The 19,341-nt window shown below is 42.2% G+C and overlaps 2 protein-coding genes across 2 annotated transcripts in view; one reads left to right on the top strand and one right to left on the bottom strand.

The window, feature by feature from the left end:
• The window catches only part of LOC130598362 (high mobility group protein HMGI-C-like), a 130,974-nt gene extending 124,928 nt beyond the window's left edge, over window positions 1–6,046 (bottom strand). The window contains exon 1 of the mRNA XM_057407713.1: window positions 5,849–6,046. The gene's annotated coding sequence lies outside the window, so the exon portion shown is untranslated. The remainder of the gene's footprint in view (window positions 1–5,848) is intronic.
• Window positions 6,047–6,144: 98 nt separating this feature from the next.
• CACNA2D2 (calcium voltage-gated channel auxiliary subunit alpha2delta 2) overlaps window positions 6,145–19,341 on the top strand; it is a 232,951-nt gene continuing 219,754 nt past the window's right edge. The window contains exon 1 of the mRNA XM_057407710.1: window positions 6,145–6,176. The gene's annotated coding sequence lies outside the window, so the exon portion shown is untranslated. The remainder of the gene's footprint in view (window positions 6,177–19,341) is intronic.

The raw sequence follows: 19,341 nt of genomic DNA on the forward strand, positions 1-19,341 counted from the left end.
AACATCCTGTGTGAACACAGGGCTGATCATGAGTATCAAGTCGTTTCTATTCCTCTACTATAAGATATTCAAGAACAAAGTGAAATGGCTCCTGTGGGTGGGTTTAATTTTTTAACAAGTTACCATGCAGCTCTTGTTCCAAATTTTGGGTGTTTGTCTTTGTAATGTCTATGGCAAACACTGTAATTTTCCAGCAGCCAGGTACATTGAAGGCAAAAGTACTAATAATGTGACATCATTATTTTTGTTCCATAGCAACATCCCCCCACACCCCTTACACAACAGGTTATAAGTCTGTAAAACTCTGCATTTTACAGCACTGTAAAACTCCTCCAGCTGTTATAAATATATCGTTTAAAGCACTTGCATTTAAAAAAAATGAAACAGAAAAATACACTGAAAAGTTCAATGCTTTTTCTTCTCTGCATTCAATTGCATTAACTTTTTCCCTGCTGGTCTCACAGACTCACTGCTGGGCTGGCAGATTTCCACAGAAACCTGGGGAGCATTCAAGATGGATGCAGGCTGTTTGTTGGTACAAAAGCATCTATTTTACCATGTAATGTCCAGTGAAGGTGAACTTTCACTAAAAGGATGCATTTTACTTACATACCCACATGGCAGGTGTATGTTATCTAGTTGGATCCAGGGCCATTGGCCATGGTTTTGTTAAGATGGAATCCACTGTGGTGCTGTAAGATGGGACAATATAGTCACTGGTATAGCTGCTTCCTAATTGCTGACAAACAGACTAGTGCTGTGGCTACTGGTTATAACTCCACTTTATGTCCCATTAAAGTTCTCAGCAAAGCACTTAATCCTACTGGGAATCTTTTATTTAGTCAACCATCAGGTGGGGCAAGCCTTCACCAAAGCACAAGGTAAGGCCAGAGGAAGAGGCTATACAGCAGCACAGGTCCACATCCTGCGGAGAGCTTGCCTTAGGACAGCATGACCACTTGGCAATCCCCTTGTTTTCAGTGATGCTTGTATTAAGAGAGCTCTTTCATTTCTGTTTTGGGTGTGTTGGTTCAAGCAGTGTCTATGAAATAATGACTTAAACATGCAGATTTTGAAGCTCTTAAAAGTTTTGCCATGAAATTTAATTAAATTTGGGAAAGATACTTCAGGTCCAACAGGTATCCATGGAGTTTTTCCAAGCCCAGAGATGAAAATCTCAGCCTGAGCTGAATGGAAACAGAAGCTAACAGTAGCCCTCAATCATCAGTGTTTCCCATAGTAAAGAAGCCCTTCAAGTCCCTCGAAGAATACTGTCTGTTGCTGCTTCTGTTGAGGTCAGACACTCCAGAGCAGGGACTGGCTCTCAGTCTGTATGGTGCTGAGTGTACTGAGAGCCCTGATCTCAGCCACAAACCTAAGGGTGTTGCTAGAACATAAGTAAAACCAGTATTAAATAATCACAGGTGAGCTCTACCTGCCAATTCAGACATGCTCTAATCAGGAAGCCTCATTGTACTGGGCTGTGGATTTTACCATCTCCAGTGAGGCTTCTGATTTTTCCCTTTTTATGCATATTAATTATATTTTTCTTGCCAGTGCTTGAAGCCATCGTGACAGTGTATCGGGTAATGACAGAATAATTGTTTGTTTCATTGATCATTATAAACCATTCTGCATCTCTGCATGATTTATAGCATTCAAAATACTCTCTCCTTTCCTCTCCACTCCCCTGCCGTGGGGGCAGCTGAGTAGATCAAAAGCCCACTGGCTATGAGCAATCCAATTAACAATGACAGAAAAGAAAAAAAAAAACACTTTGGAAATGATTGAGTCCTTACACCGTTTCTTTGATGGTTCCCTATTGATCCTTTCAAGCCACAATGAACATAGATATGAAACAGAATTGTGAAGAAATGAAAGTGCAGGAATAACAACGAAGAGGAAGGAAGGAATGCTGGAATGCAAGGAATGGGCTTTTTCATTCAAATTCAGACTTTGCCATCAAGATGTTGTGCTAGCATACCAGGATGCCAGTGTTACATTGCTGGGACAGGACCACAGGCAACTGCAGCACTCTGGTGCTTAGCCTGCAGTCTAACAGCACACTGATGCCCTACCATAAGCAACATCCTCCTGTAGATTAATCAGAGCAGCTGATGGAAGCATAGCTCACTGTTACAGCAGCCTACTGTGACATTGGCCCCATGTCCCATGACAGAAAAAGCTGAAGCTATCCATTACAACTGCAGCCTTATCCAGCCATTCACTTCCTGCCAGCTGGACTGAGATCCTTTTATATGTGCATTCCACTAATGTTCTAGATGCTTTATCTACAGTTTACCCAATGGGCACTTACCCAACCACTAAATAACCCATCCAACTTCCTACTTACACAGTTTTGCCCCAGTCCTCCAGAAAAAAAACACCAGGCACCATCATAAAGACAGTACAGTATTGACACCAAGAATTTTTATGCATTTATATCTGAAATTACAGCAATTTTCTCTGTAGAATCAGGGTTTTCAGCAGCAAGGTGTAAGTAGATGTCAGCATGTCATAAGCACCCTGCTATTCACACACAGCTAAACAGTATGAGGTGCCCCAGCAGAATAAGAAGGGGATCACAGTACAGAATAGGCATATAATCACTGGAATAGGTGGTGCTTGCCTGACTCCTACCTGGTAATACCCGAAGAGACAGGAAATGGCTCATTTACATACCTGAAAATTCACGAGAGTGTTCTGGGACTGTCAAGGAAACAACTAAGACATTAACAGGGAGCTGGAAGAAGTCTCTTATTAACAAATAGATAAATATTGAAGTGGATAAGGAGATGCTGGATTTTTTCCTGCCTTTTCAGCAAATTGGTTCAGAGAGGAGAGGAGAAGTGAGGGAAGTTTCCCCTTAGCCATTTTTTTTCAGGTTACTGAACCACAAGATAGAAATCTAGTAATGCAGAGGACTAAGGCAGGAAGAACTCCTTGGAAGCCTTATTCCACCTGATATTGTGATGCAAATGATAGAATGGGGCACTCCTGAGATGGTTCCTCTCCACAAGTATATCTACAGTGAAGTGAGGAATGTGACTGTGGCCCATGTTGGCATTCTTCAGTTAGTTCAAATTTAGACAGCATACAGAGCAAAAGCAATGCAAACACAAGCATAGTGTGGCTTTACCCTATGCAGCGTTCTTATTAAAGACTGCAGCTCCTGTGAAATGCCTGCATTATGACCCCATTTTGACTGCCATCTGGCTGAAGATGGCTTGGTTACACCTATACACCACGGTCAGAAGGCAGGGCAAAATTCCAGATGGAACTTTGATATTCACAGTATGCACTGAAAATATTAAAAGAAAAGCTTGTCATCATGCTCCTCTGGCCTTCCAGGATGTGCCATCATGGCACATTTGGATATTGGCTCATTTTGAACATTGCTCCCAGTTCCCAATCACTCTTACATTCAGGATGAACATCTTACATGGGTTTACTTCATCAAGCCCTGATTTTTCACATTCCTTTACTTTCAAAAAAAGAAGGAAAAAAAAAAAATCAACTCTTTTCCAAGGTTTACTTTTCCTGCCACAAGACACTGGCATGACAATCAAGAAATCCAAGCTATGAGCACCAGACAGAAGATTTTCTCTGAAATACAGAACTACTTTATAGCAATCAATAAAGCACTAGAGTAAACCCAAGCCTGCAGTGGAAATTCTCCCAGCTAAAACTGAGCTTACCATCAGCTAAGATGCCATCACTGGAGGACTTAAAAGCATACATCAGAGAAGAAAGTATTCAGTTACTGCATCAGTTACATCAATTTCTGGTTGCCTTTGAAAACTCCAATCTGCTAAATATTCCCTGTCCATTGTCTGTTTCCCTCTCCTTGCTCATGAAGAGAAAGGACAATAAAGGCTTCTGAAATTCTACAGAATAGACATGTCTGCAAAATCTCCCTGTTGAGTACATGTAGCACTTCTCAACAAAGTGAGCTGGTGCCATCAAATAGGAAGAAGCTTTGGAGGGAAGGGTCCCAAGCATAGAAGACTCCCATTTATTCTGTTCGGCTACTTAAAACAATACCAGAGTCATAAAGAAGTCTTAGGAAACAGCACGAATCAAACCCTGTTGGTTTGAATTCAGTGGAAGGGAAATTTCAGTCCCTTGAATGGTTTCATAATGCATCAGGGCACATCAGAAGCGAAGGAAACAGTCTGGCAGAATTGCATTAATTTTCATGAACCCAGCAGCCCTGGAAAATCATGAAAACTGCAACATAATGAAAGCCTGCAAGGGAAAAACCTGCCCTCTTCTTCACTGCTGGAAAATCTGAATGCGGATTCCATCAAAGGAGAGAATCTGAGAAACCACAGCAGGAATAAAAATTAACCCTTTAGCTCATGGGACTGCAGGGTAGAGGAGTCACCATTCTTCCAGTCACTAGTCTGCCAAAAGAGATAAACTCCTGTATGAGAGCTGGCCATCTCTATGCAATTAGACCTTAGCACTCTGCATGATACAATGAACTGCTGCCAGCGGGAATTAAGGAAGACATTTTCTTCTATCTCCACAGTATTCATCTTCTGCCCTCATTTCTCAGTCTGTCTCACTGATTTTTAGTAGGAACAGGATGCATGTGTTAGATTGATAATGTCCTAGCTGGATGAACGATGCTCCCAACAAAACAAACAAAAATACAGTTCCTCGCTCTTATGCGTGGTGACAAAAAACATACATCAAACCCGTGTGCAAACTCCTTCCAGATTGTGTAAATGGGCCTATCCTTTCACGTATTTCAGTCTCCTGTATTTTATTCAGTAGTTGCACCCCTAAATACAAAAAGCAGGAATTGTTTACATGTTACTTCTATTGATCCTGAACAGAAGACTGACTTAAATTCTGAAAACGATCCTAACACATTGGATTTACATATTAACTATTTCATGCCTACCTCATACTACTATATTGTGATGAAGAAAGTTACACCACTGACTGTAAGCACAGACTGCATTCTGTAGGGCCTACAAACGTACCTTGGTTTCATTCCTGCTTCTGCTGGTTTGAAGCAGCCAGCAATTAGCTAACAGCAGTTGCTCTTCCGGGAGCTTTGCTGACATCATCTCCAATGCCAGGGAACAAACAAAGCTCTTTTTGCAGGATAAAAAGCACAACATGCATTGAGGTTGTTGTTGTTAAACAAAAATAACCAAGCTAATTTCAGCTTCATTTAAAAGCATGGGAAATAATCATTGCTCAGTGAATGGGAAAAGGACAAAATCAGTATAGAGAAAAATCATTTGCAGGGTCATGAGAGACTTCTACAAGCAACAAGCACTGAAACTATTTTTAATATTACTCAACATTGCCCTTTAAATATCTACTGCTCCCTAGTACAAGGGTTTGGGAATCTTTCAGTTTCATCAATTTCTTTCATTTTCTCCCCTTCATCTCTTACAATAAAGATTTGCAGTTAAATGATGTAATTTATAAAGCATTGATTGATCAAGTGACCTGCTCTCCTCAAAAGAATTTAGCCCCCCTTGGAAACCCACTCAGAACAGCAGATCATCACCACACTCAATGCTGTACATTTACAAGGAAGAGACATCCCTGATTTAACTGGCAGATGTTCAAGTGAGACCCAGAGAAACTGCCAGCCTTGCTTCAGTTTATCTAGAGTGCTAATCAGGGAGAAGGGATTCTAGCCACAGCCACTATCCAATGCCTTAACCAGAAAACCAATGTTTTCACAAGACTTTGATCTTAATCACACTGGAACGAGCTCAGAACTGCTTCACTGTCTCAGTACAGTGCGCCTGGAGATACCATTGTAACCCTAAAGATGATTTTGCTCAGAATGATCAGCTTTCTGCTGACCACAGCCTACCTCATTTGCTTTCCTCCTGGTCATCGCATTTCCCATCTGCTGACCTCCAGAAGAGCCTTCTCAGGAGCAGAACACTGGGATTTCTCACTGCCCTGCACTTCAAACAGAAACACTGCTCACAAACAGGCATTTACCATAACCCCAAGGTGCACGAGGCCTCTCGCGACCTCCCACCCGCACCACAAAGCAGGAGCTGGACTCAACCCGTTCAACAGCTCAAAACAGAGCATGGGCTTGGCATTTGAGCTACAGGAACACCCCCAGACAGGGCACGGATCACAGAACAGCTGCCTTGTTTAAAGGCCTGATACGCAACCTCACCCACCAGGTATTCTACTATGGTTATTCTCCTGTTTCCAAGGGAGACACAGCTAACCCTCATAAGGGTGGACTGGTTTCATCCCTTCCCTTAGGAAGACCACTGCTCCTCATCCCCCCTCCTTCCAAAGGCCCTGAGAGAGGCTTCTCAGTCAGGGGCCCTGTCTCCTTTGTACTCACCAAACCCATACAGCAACACAGCTCTGCCCCTCCAAAGCTCGCTGCTGGTTCTGCTGCCTGCTCTTCTCCCTTCCACCACTGCTGTAAACTCATGACAAGCCTGATCAGCTCCCCTCAGTGCCGCCATAGCCTTCCACCCTTCAGGTGGTTCCTGGACAGCTGCTCTCTCCCAACCCCCCTGCCTCATGGCTTTCCTGCTTTTAAAGGGTTGCTCCCACACGGCCTCAAGGCTGATCCCTTAGAGGGGCTGTGCCCCTCATTCCTTCTTATTGTTCAGGTGGCTGCTTGCCTCAGCATTTGGGAACCTTTTCCCTCTCTCTGAGCAGCTATCCCCTTGCTGTTCCGGAACCTTCTCTCTCTTTCTGAGGGGCTGTTCTCCTCACTGTTGTAGATCCTGCCCTCTGTTTGTGGGCCTTCGTTCCCCTCACTGTGCACAGGGCTCCTTGTCCATCCCTGAGGAGCTGTTCCCTCACAGCGCTGGGGCTCTCTGCCTGTCTCTGAGGCACCATTCCTCTCATGGTGCCGGGGCGCTGTGGTGAGCTGCCCCTACCAAGACAGGAGAAGAAACCCATCCAACAGCTGGACCCTGACATGGAGAGGGGCCGGCGCTGCTTCTCAGCTTGGGAATGGGAGCCTCCAGGTGTGTTTGCTGTGAGATGTCCTCTCCCAGGTGAGGAAGGCGGGAAGCTGAGGGGCACGGGGTAGGCGGGAAGCTGAGGGGCACGGGGGGAGGCGGGAAGCTGAGGGGCACAGGGTAGGCGGGAAGCTGAGGGGGCACGGGGCAGGCCCTCAGGCAGGAAGGGGTGTGCAGCGTAAGGGCTGGGTAAGTGTAAGTGGGTGTCCGTCGGGGGGGGGGGGGGAATGACCATGTGTTCATTTAATTTTATGAAAATTTATGTATATTTATGTAAATTGATGTTAAGTAGATTCTACTGATTCTCTGGTTTCAAGTTTTGGAAGGTATGTGCTAATGCATATAATGCACACTTAAAGCTCTCCCTCGAGGCACTCTAACCCAGTCAGTACGTTACTACACACACAGAAAATGTGCTTTTAGGTGAGCCAGAAAACTGAGGTATCCTCAACTGTTTAAGGTTTTAACATAGCTGTTAGGTGTATTTCAGCTAATGTTGTGGCCAAATTCCACTGAGTATAGTTACACCTCAGTCTACCTACTCAGCTCTCCCACTGGCTTTACCTGGTAAAATGTATTTCTGTTTTCTTCTGGCATGCAGTATTAAATATCTACTGCTATCCCGGAGAGTAATACATGGATTGTCTGTTTCCCATGTCTGGAATGTGCCAGTCCTTGAGCTGGGAAGGTTTAAGGGAGCGTGTGTGTCCCATCTCTGCCTCGAAGGACCATGGAAGGGTCAATTAGATAGTACCAATTTTAATTTGCATGATGAGTTTTCTCCTGCTTCACTCTTGCTTTGTCAAGGTGCCCAAAACGGCTTCAATTTCTAGAGGGGCTTGTTCTAAGCCTAGAAATGTTTGTGAACTTGATTTGTAGCTCTCTCTATATAGCAATGCCTGACTATATGGATGTATGGAAAGTGACTCTCTAACCAAATAATCAATGGATGTTGTTAGGTTACTGAATTAAGGCTGTGACAGAATTCAGGTGGTAAGGAAAAGCTCTGTAATGATTGTTCTGCTAAATATGTCTTCAAACATGCAGCAGAACACATTCAAGCTTCCTTTCAGAGCTGGGACCAATAGGTAGCAATACTCAGAAACTATCAGGAGCTGGATGTGGCAGAGGGCTACAAAAGACCCCATCAAGTGCTGTTGAAGGTGACATGAGCAGAGCACAGCCTCTTGTAAACTGAAGAGAACTTCTCTGTTGCCTCATCCATTGGAGTTGAAATAAATTACAAACAATACAGAGTTGAAGGATTTGATTTGATTCAGAGTTTCAGAGCAAATATTAAATAGCCTAGAAAGTGGAGTGTATGCCATGTTTTATATTCATAAGAGTGTTTTTTTCTATGTGCATTAATTTAGTCACATAATGAGTGACTAAAATCTTCCCTTTTCCCCAAAGCACTTTTAAAAATTACTACTAAATTTCCAGATATTCCTATGTGCTCTCTAAAAGGAAATAAAAATGCAATTAAAGGGAATGCTAATTTCCTCAGGACTAGAACACACAAGAGAATGGATCACAGCTCTGTTTGCTCCCAGTCTGCTTAGTAGGTCTGGGCAAATTGGCTCTCCATGCTTGTTTCCCTTCTTCTAAAATTGAGGTAATGTCTCTAACCTTCAGAAGGCGTTTTAAGACTTAAATGGTGAAAAGTGTTGTTGAAGTGTTAGATACTATTAATGGTTGTCAGGATTTTAATTGAAAATTTTAAAAGATAAGAGTTTAGACATCAGAAATTAAGGCTGTACCGATAACTGCAGATCCTGTGTCAAGCACTTCTTTCTTCTATGAAATGGCTTACAAAGCAAATTGTTCTGATGGTATGTCTGCAGTGTGTGAACCAGGGTGATGCTTTCCAATGAAAAAAGGAAATTAGTCTTTGTTTCTGTGAAAGTCTTTGCAGCTTAAAGGAGATACACTTTGGGTTACTTTCCTTAAAGAACAATCTTAAGTTACTGATTTGTTCATTACAGACTACTTCTGCATGTTTACATTGTAGAAGACATTCCCCTAGTTCAGAGATTTTCATAATCAGCATCTTCAGTATTTGTAAAAATCACTTTTTCCAGCTTTTGAACTTTCATATTCTGAAAACATGTTTAAAGAAGCCAGAATTCACCTATTAAAGTGAACAGCTCTCTCATGTGTAATGGCAGTAGAGAAAGCCTGAGAACTGTATGGATTGCCACAGGTGAAAGAGGGTTGATCTTCCTGCCTTCACTAGATAAGTGGAAATTTCTGATTAGAGAGATAGTACTTTCCTGGCAACTGAGGCATGATTTGGTCTAAGTTATTTAATAATAGTCATTGGTATTGACACTTCTCATAATTTTATTATGTCTGGAAATATTTAGTGGTTTTATTAAATTGATATAATCTGGAGTCAGATTACCTCAGCTTTTATCTTTCAAGAGGGTGTATTTCCAAACTTGATGATAGCAAAATAAGAAGCTTGCAGATGTGTTCAGTATGTGCTATTAAATGCTGAAAGTCATAAAGGGCTATGAAGAAGCTCTGGTATGTGTACACGTTTGTGTGTAACAATTTTATGACAAATGAAGCTGATCCCCTGGAATAGAAAAGTAAGCTCTGCCGTGGTGTTGTGTTGTGTAGTTGTGTTGTCTGCCTTGGTCAGTACAACCATATTTGCCTTTGTAAAGAGGAGTCAGCAGGAACTACAGCTTTCCCTGGCATCTTGTTGGATGCTGTAGCCTCCTCAGACTCTTCCCCAGGGATTCTCATTCAAAGGTTGACAGAAAACTTGAATGCTGCTAAAATAATTTTTCCATTTCTTCACAGGAATAATTTTCACAGTGACTAAAATACTCTTGCACAAGTCATAATCTTTTATGAGATGTGTCTTGGATTATTGCACTGATATGCAATATATTAAAAGGATTTGCCTCTGATTGTGATTGGCCTCCATCCTGGCCAACACAGCAGGTTTTGAGCTTGATTCTTTAGAATTAACAACTGCAAGCTGCTGTTGTGTGAGCTTCAGGCTCCCTCAAGCCCATATTCTCTGGTTGGGCACAGAGGGGACTTGTAACAAATGCTCTCCCCTAGGTTACACCATGACATTTTTTTGATCCTTAGAATCATAGAATCCTTCAGGTTGGAAAAGACCTTTGTGATCATTGAGTCCTTCCCCTGCTGGTTTGTTCCTTAGACATTCCCATGTGTTTACTCATGGAATGGTGTTGCCCTGGAGTGTCATCTGTGACATTTTCCTGGAACAGAGAAACAGTTTATTTCACAGGTTTGTCCTTTCAAGAGTTTAAGGATGCATGTGTATTAAATGTGAATCGGTGTAAAAGAGATTACCACTGCAATGGTAATGCTGGGCTAAATTACCCCTGGAGCCGAGAGCCAGAATCTGTATGATTCTAGTCCTTTGGCTCATTCTTTGGCATTTCCTTGAGCAAATCTCTAGCCTAACACACCAGATCATTCAGCATGGGCCCTAAAGAAAAGCAATCATCCCCAGAGATCTTTGGAGCCATCTGCTTTCTGAAGGGATATCCCTATCCTCAGATTTAGGAAGTGATCATCATGTTTGCATAAATCCAATGGCCTTAGCTTAGCATCTAACTTGCATCCAAACTGTGTTGTTGAGAGCATAGCTTCATGGTACACAGGGGCATAGGTTCTCTGCACATTTCAGCTGATTTCTCTGGGTCAAAGTCTTCCCTGTCCTAGTACAGTGCACTCCATCTCTCAACCTCATTTTTTCTGTTTGTAAAATCTGGTGTGTCCCTACTCTACCAAAGAATGCACTGGAAAGACCTAAATAGAAAGGCTAATAATGCTCTCTATTTTACTCACCTCCCAGGGGTCTAGGAGAGTTAATATCTGCACAGTGCTTTGGCAAGTATAAAAGCGCTTAGCTTCATTATATATTGATTTATGTACAAGAAAACTGCACAAAATAATAAAACATGCAATGTACTTAAAATGCACTGTAGGCAGAGGAGAGAAACATCCTAAATCTAACTTTAAAATATGGTGTAAGTCATGTGAATGAAGTACAGCTGGGTGGGCTTCCCATCAAATCCAGCACAAATGGGAAAAGGTCCTATATTTGGAAATAGCACAGGGCCCAAAGGGGGCTATGTCTAGATGAGAATTCCCATGTGGAGACAGAGACACGAATTAAATTAGAACACATATTAGAGCTCTGGGCCAGATTCAGATCCTCACTGCACCAAAGTAAACCTGAGAAACACCAGCAAGTCACTGATGTAACACCAGCATGAGTGAAAGGAGAATCAATCCATGGATAATAAGAGCAGCATCCGTGCCTGCCTGGGGTTTCATCCTGTGCTTTGTCCTAATTATGAGTAGTTTAATGGCATGCTAAAATACAAAACAGATTTATGAGCCATTGCCATCTCCCTCTGCACTGTTACAGCTGACTCAACAGTACTCTTACTCCTTGGCTAGAAGGTCAACTTAGGTTTTATTAAGCTAGGGCTGGAGCTCAGACTCAAAGACATGCTGTCTTACTGAATGCTTCTGCTAGGATAAATGCTAAACTGAAAGTCCCATCTGGTCTCTCCATGTCCTGTCCAGATGGATATTTAAGATTCCACAGGACGTCTTGAATAGAGGATAATCCTGTACATATATACATATATATAGGCAGTGTTTTTCCTTCATTATCAAAGACTTGGACCAGCTAGTATTTGAAGTCAGTTGAATTAAGTCTATATTTTCTTGTAAAACCAGTATCTTTCTGGAGTGGAAATAACCTGGAAAATGAAAGAGGCAATATTATGTGTTGATCATTGAAGAAAATATGAAAAAACACTGGTAAGATTACTGTGTGCTACTGCTTGAAGACTATTTACTCACTATAGTATACCTGTAACAGTGCATTGCCTTCTGGGGAAAGAAAATGGGATGATGCACAAAGCAGATGATTGGCCACAAGATTTCCTGGATTCTCTTCTCGGTGTTGCCACTAATGGACTGTAGGCAAGTTTTTTCATCTGTGTCTCCATACTATGACCTGTAAATAACAATAGTAATAATTTGCTGTTTCTAAGCCTGACTGTGAAACTTGACCCTCCACTGTTAACAAAACGTTACGTTTCTGAAGTGAAAAGAGGGATGGGTTCAGCTGCATCTTCACTCTGAGCTGCAGACTACCAGAAAGCAGAAAGATGTCTCAAAAGAAAATACATGACAATTCTCTTGTTTCTTATACATTCCCTCACTGCCACCCCAAGGAAACAGTTCTGTTCCAGTTCTTTCATTCTATGCTTGGCAAAAATCACAGTCACTTTCTAGTGAAACCTTATAGTCCAGCCTTCCAATGTGTGCAGCTTTTTCCTCAGCAGACACTTGTCTTTTAGAGGAATGCTGCAAATTGACTTGCTCTCTGCCTTCACTGCAGCAGCCTTTCTCGGGGCAAAATTTTCACTTGCTTTAAGCAGGAATTTGCTTGAAGAGTTAAGTCAAGACTGGCACTTGCCCATCTGAGAGGAGTTCACGCACACTCTGAGAAGAGACGCTGGTCACTGCATCAGAAGTTAACACCTTGGGGCTTGGATCCAACAGTTTGTTAGTGAATTTCTCAGCTTCTGCTGGAGAAGATGCTGGTTGGATAGAATTGACTGAAGAACTGTCGCATTATATTATGTCCATATATTGTGACAGGAAAACTTCAGGGTGATGACAGTGAAACAACTTTGTCATAAAATTGATTCAGTTCTTTTGCACTGCTGGGATGCAGGCATAAAATCAGTGGACAGATAGAAGGGTTGAAGAGTCTTTTACCCTTAACTCTTACTTTTCATGGGACATCAGATGTGCACCATAGTGTTTAATACACCTGATAGAGTTATATTCCCATCTATCCCAGTATTTTTTTTTTTTTGTCTGGGTCAAGGCTAAGTCAAAATAAGTTATTTTAGGGATAATGTGGGAAAGTTAGAAGTGGGCACGGCATCCACAGCCCTCTGGATCCAACACCTGAAATGTCACATGTCTGCTGGCCCCTGATCTGGCAATAGACTGTAGCAAGACTGCTGCTCCTGGCATCAGCATCTCCCTGCTCATTGCCAAAGCTGGAGTTCTGTAAACAGATCTCATCCTGGCATATGTTATATTGCCATACAGGCAACACTGTTCTAACTGATTAATAACAAGCAGCTTGATAGGATTTGGGGAGACACTGGAGTAATTAGTCAGATAAGGCCAGGTTTCTTTGTACTGTACTTTCACAGATGACAAAAGCTTTCCCCCTGAAGAGTTTCACTGATAAATCTGTATATAATAATAATATTAAAAGCTTTTTGCTAAAATGCAAGTTAAATATTCCTTTAGGGATTAAGAGGAAAGAAAGTGTTCAAGCCCTGGTACTAATGGGAGGCCAAGAGAATGGAAGAGGAGACGAAGATATGTCAAAGCTGTGCTGCTTGGAAAGGACTTGCTTTTCTGCCTGTGCTGATAGCAAGGTTTGGGATTTAATCTCTTAACAGACAGCATGTTCATCTTGGTAGGCACATTGGCAGGGCTGACTGTTCAGTGCTTACAGCCTGGGCTGCCCGTGCATCACCAGAGCAAAATGTGCTGATTTCCTTTGGCAAGACAATGAGGCTGATGGCTGTTCTAAACTGGGCCCTTCTCTGCCCTTGCGTGGAGTTGCTCCCACTTAACACTGATCCAGTGATCAACAACATACAGACTGTATGGGGCAAGTTTCAGATTCCACATAGCTGGCTATTTAGCTGCTGGTGGCAATGGGATCATAAATACTGAATATTCCTTATTCATCTTCCCAGCAGGCATAGTTTCTGTTAGCTGTAGTGAGAAATTGAGTGTGGGTTTGACTCTTACAGAATAAGTGACCAGGTATAAAACAAAAAAAGAGTAGAAGGCTACAAATGTTGCCAAAGTGACAGCTGCTCATTTACTAAAAATATCTTCAAATATTGCAGGAACTTTTAAAATAATCTAATTTATATGGAATATTCCTCACTTAATTGAAACTGTCTCTTTTTTTTATTAAATAGAAAGGTTACAGAAAAGTATATTGATGCTTTGAGAGTGATTCCTCTCAGGAGCACGCTGACTATTATGGATAGGATTTTACATGATGCAAGCCCCTAAATGCCAACAGTGATATGAGGAAACCTGCAGATTCTTGTAATTGTAAATGCAATAGACAAGGGTTTGGGCTATTGCCTCCCCTTTCTAGAGATCACTGTTGCAAAGCTCAAAGTGTTGTTTAGCCCTTGGTGTTCCCGTTTATTTCCACAGCCTTTTCTGAAAGCAGAAGTTTGAAAAATGAAAGTCCTTCAAGAATAATCACTCTCTAAACACTTAATGCTGCTGTGACAGCACTGTCTATCAACCTTTTCCAATTAGCCGAGACTGGAGGCAGATTAGTTCTTGAATGCAGCACTGAGAGGTGCCAGGGTGTATATTAATGGACCACAGGAGCTGACTTCTGACCATAATTCTGACTGCATTGGATGGCGCATAAAATGGAAACAGCAGCTCTCCTGCCTAGAGATACAGGACTAGGTAGTTACTGTGAGCTACCCTTGGGTATATCTCATAGGTCTGAGTGATCTACAAACCTGTCAAGTATAAAATATGTCACCCTCATTCTTCTATATGGATGGGGAAGTTGAGGTGTGGAGAGGTTAATAGATTGCCCAAGGTCATGCTGTTCTTTGGCAGACCTCAGAATAGCACCCATGCCTTCTGTCTCTAGTTTATGGACACATGCATACATTCAAGCCCTAGCCACAAAGTCTGTTGAACAAACTTTTTCCCTTTTGTGATCTTTGAGGCCTGGTTGACACATGCCTTCATGATCATTGGTGTTGAAAAATTAGCAGGCTTTAAAATCTTTTCTAGAGTAATTGCCTTCGTTAGAGCAAAGAGATGGTTTCCCCCAGTCAGCAAGATGTTGATGTTCAGATCCACAGTGGAGCAAGGCTTGTAGCGATCCTTGCATCAAGAGTTTGTTTTTCAGTTCTGTAGTGCAGGCTTCTGTCACTTGAGCTAACAGGGTAACACTGCTTTGACAGGTGATCCTGGCATTAAAGGATGCAGAAATAAAGGATAAAGAAATAATCAGATGCACACTTTCAGGAAGTTTCACAATCATGACTGAGGATAGGTAACACAGGAGGGATGGCTGCAGTTTCAGGTCTGTGCTCTAGTTCCCTTGTTCTCGGTCAGTTTTCTCCCTCCTCTCCAGCTCTCTGCTCTCACACAGCTTTACCCACACATCTCATCTTTACCCACACATCTTGGCCTATAACCTGACTTCTTCCTTCTGCACTCCTAGCCAGTCCTGGGGCTCATTCTCCCACTCTTTGTGTTTCTTAGTTTGCCATTCTAACTCTGGTCCCTCCTGTTAACCTTACTACACTTCTCCTGGAGATGGCAAAAGACATCACATGTGAGAAAGAGACATCACAAGACATTCATATGTGAGAAAGAGCTGAGCAATCTTAACTGCAGGCATTGCTAACAGTAATACATATTTATATTTTTAGGCACACAATATTCCTTCAGAAGAATTAGATCTAAAGATTACAGGACATTAAATGACCAAAATAATTCAATCTGATGATAAGAGGATAGAAGATAGATGGCATAAGAGGCAAATGCTGTAGGGGGAGAAAGCATACAACAAAGGCAATAAACAAACCACAGCGTGACAAAGGCAGATTGAATGCCATCCTTGGGCAGTCTTATACAAACCACTAGAAAGAATTGTATTCTGGGCCCCTTCTTATTGAACAGACAGATATTACTTGGTTTCTTTCAGATAATGCTTATAATTGCTCTGTGACTGCTGTTCTGGAATTTTGGAAGCTTATTTTCTGCCTCAGTATTTTGTATTGGAGGGACAAGAAGAATGAGATGTGGTCTGACCAGAGGACCAGGTTCTGGGAGCTCTCTAACCCAGCCCTGAAACAGACTTTCACTGCATTCTGGACTAATGACCTAGTGTCAATGTCTTCAGCTTAAGTTTTCTGAGGCAGAGATAGCAGTACTGGGCAAACTGCTGCAGAAGGGTATTGCACCAAGACTCATTCATGTTGAGTAGGATGACACTGCAGTGTCATCCTGTTCTGTAGCAGGCTTCTCCTGCTGGCTTTGATAGGAAAGGTAGTCATAATCTGCACCACTGCTTGCTTCCAAGAAACTATTGCACTGCTGAGCAAAGATGAGCCTGCAGTGCCTGTACCTACTGTGTTGCTTTTATTAGGACTACTACATCAGAGCCTTGGTGACCAGACAAAAAATAGGGCATAGCTGAAATGGTTCCAGGGAAAGGAAGCATCACAGAGAAGATAATAGCAAAGCAAAGTGTAAATTCCAGCTTTCATATGTCTCAAGCTACTGCTGTAACTACTAGGCCAGATTTGTGAGCGCTCTGACGGTTCTTTTTCTCAGGAATGCAAGAACAAGGATGGAATTAAAAGCTGGCTGTCAGCGGGAGAATATAAGCCACCAGGCCAGTGATACTTTGTAGTTGGGTTGTTGTTTTTTGGACTGGAGCCATAACCTGTTTTATACTGATGAAAGATGTGGGGTTTACACTTTGGATAGCCCACTACTGAATGGGCATAAATAACATAAACTGTGCAAGGGCTGCTTGTATAATATTGGAGGGATCAAATCTGATTGCACAGGGCCAGTTTGGTCTGTGTGCTCTCCTTAATCTCCTGTAGAAAATGCAGTAAAGATACCAAACCAAAGGGAACTTTTGGATGTGAATTCTGATTACTGCAGACCAAGCTACAATGTATGGGGCACATAAAACTGTCATCAAACCCATCCAAACAGTACTTTTTCATTATATTGTTTGCAGGTGGATCTGGTGAGAGTGGACAGAAGCATCCAGGGGTTTCTGCTCACTTCTGAGATGGGACAACCCACTTTTAAATAATTTCCTTTACATATTCAGCAGTACTTATACTGGCTTTTAGTACTGCAGTTTCTCACACCACCTGTTTCTTTTTGCTTCAAGAGACTACTTGGGATTTAATTCCAGCAGTCTGTAGACAGAGTACAGGGCAGACACTGAGCCATATTCAGAGGCTGGGTCTTACTAGACAACGGAAGAGTCTCCTCCCCAGTGCCAGGAATGCACACAGAAGTAACCAACTAGTGCTCCTACATTGCCAAGAAGAATAAAAGAGCACATTTGCTAAGAGAAACTTACAAATACTAAAGGGATAAAAGTATAATATAAGAACATTAGTAGTTGGGCAATGTGGATCCTAGTAACAACTGAACATTTTATAGCAGATATTATGCAAATCAAAATTGTCAACTAATTATAAATATTGGCTTCTTTTATATAAGGAAACTGCTGTCCAAAGCTAGTATGTTCAAGTTGTCACTAAATAAGCCCCAGTTAGAGCTACTGACCATGGAGGATTAGGTTTAGACACAGTTATTCCTGCTTTGGGCCAAGGAGTGTGCTAGATACTCTTTCAAGGTCTCTTCCAGTCTTAATTTCCAAGACTTAGTAATGTCCATGCTTTTACATGGGAACTTTCTGGAGTTTCTGGAACAGTGAATAATGTATTTACGTTTCCCAGGGGCATACTAAGAAGTTAAATCAAGTAATATTATCCATCTTTGCTATTCAAATAATGTTAGAGCTCTGAATTTCACCAGCTGGGTTAAAAATGACAAATTCAGAATTTTTCAGGTTTGCCTTCTGGATTCTGATACTATGAAGTTCACATGGCTGCATGGGAACCCTGAGGACAAGGAAATTTCTTTTTTCCCCTTAACAGAACCTCTGGACACCTCACAATATAACAAAAATTGCCACCACTGCTCATAATCTGTTGAGATCCCTGTGAGATAGTAAAAGGCAAAACTTACTGTATCCAACAGCTACCAAGGGACTGTGAGGGCTTTGGCACATCAAACTTTCCTTTATTGCTAATGAAATGGTCTGAGGACAGCTCTGTGTGCCTGTAGAGGTGCTCAGAGCACTCACCTGCATGGGTTTAAGGCAAACTTTCTTAGGCCACTGCTCCCCTTTGGCTGAGGGAGTCAAAACTGGAGAGGGTTGAACCCCTAAACTGAACTATATTACCCATCACTATTGCAATTTTTAACCCTGTCAAGAAAGGTGGCCCAAAAGAGGGATGTGAGTGGTACTCCAGCTGAGATCTTTCTCATGTCACTTTTTTGTGCACATGTTTTCGTCAGGCGTCCAAATCCCAGGCTGCAGTCCATATCTTCCACAGGTCTCCTCCACTGCTTCCTGCCAAGCCTTGTACATAGCCAGCTGCTAGTGGGCTGCCTCCATTCAGGCCATGTTCCTGTAGGAAGCCCTTGACAAACTAATACTGTAATTGCCAAAGAGCGTATCATTTTCCAGCAGTTCAAGAGAGGCTGAGCAGTAATGAGGAAACCTGTTAATTACTGTTGGAGTAGGATTTTGCTGGGGAAGTAGAGAGAATGAAACTGGTTGATCTGAGCTAATTTGCAGACATGGGCCAGCTGTTGTCTATGAGCTACGTATGCACAGTTCACAGATCTCTGGAGTGAGATGTCTTCATGCCTTGGAGACAACACCAAAGTGCGCGTTGTACCTTAACCTCACCCTGCCAAGTGGTATCTGGATAGACAATGCATACTGAGAGTTGGGCTTCTTTTAGGATAAGCATCCCTGCCCAGCTTTAAGCAAATCTCTTAATGTTCAGCAGAGAAGCATGTGACCTGCTCTTGTCAGCCATTTAGAAATGTAGAATTGTGCATGGATAATGTTAATGGATAAAAACACTAAGAATATGCAGAAAGATGTCATAACCCTTTTGGAGGGAATCTGTGCAAGAAAGATCAATCTATGAGAGATGGGAATGGAGTAAAGCTGTCTTAAGGAGAATGATGATGACAAAACCAAGCTACAAGCATGCACAAGGTGTCACTGGCTTCTCATTATTGCTATTGGGTAATAGCATTTGGGATCAGGATCCCCTGAACTCAGCTCTGCAGGCTGTCCTTGCCCTGATGAGTTTACAAGCTGAGAAATCAGGTTCATGCTGACTTATGTTTAAAAAATGTGAACCTAATAAATTACCAGGTTCAAATAATTTGCATTCCAGTGGGATAAGGGAGCTCCCAACTTGCTGGATGCTGACACTGGAGTTGTACTTTCTGCAGTATCAGTAATGGGCATAAGCTCAGTCTTTTTATGCCTCCTACAATCTAATATTTACACTTCTTGAATGGCACCAGAATCTTGTTTCACCACCAGGCCTTTTAACAACGCTCCTGCTAGTTCTCCCTTATGACTCCTGACTGTGCTAACAAGTATAGTATGTGCAATGTGGCATATTTTAGGGATATA

The sequence above is a fragment of the Pezoporus wallicus genome, unplaced genomic scaffold (assembly GCF_028554395.1).
Source record: "Pezoporus wallicus isolate ANWC-B61680 ecotype Strahan unplaced genomic scaffold, APGP_CSIRO_Pwel_v1 contig_3568, whole genome shotgun sequence".
In the NCBI taxonomy this organism is placed as follows: Eukaryota; Metazoa; Chordata; class Aves; order Psittaciformes; family Psittacidae; genus Pezoporus; species Pezoporus wallicus.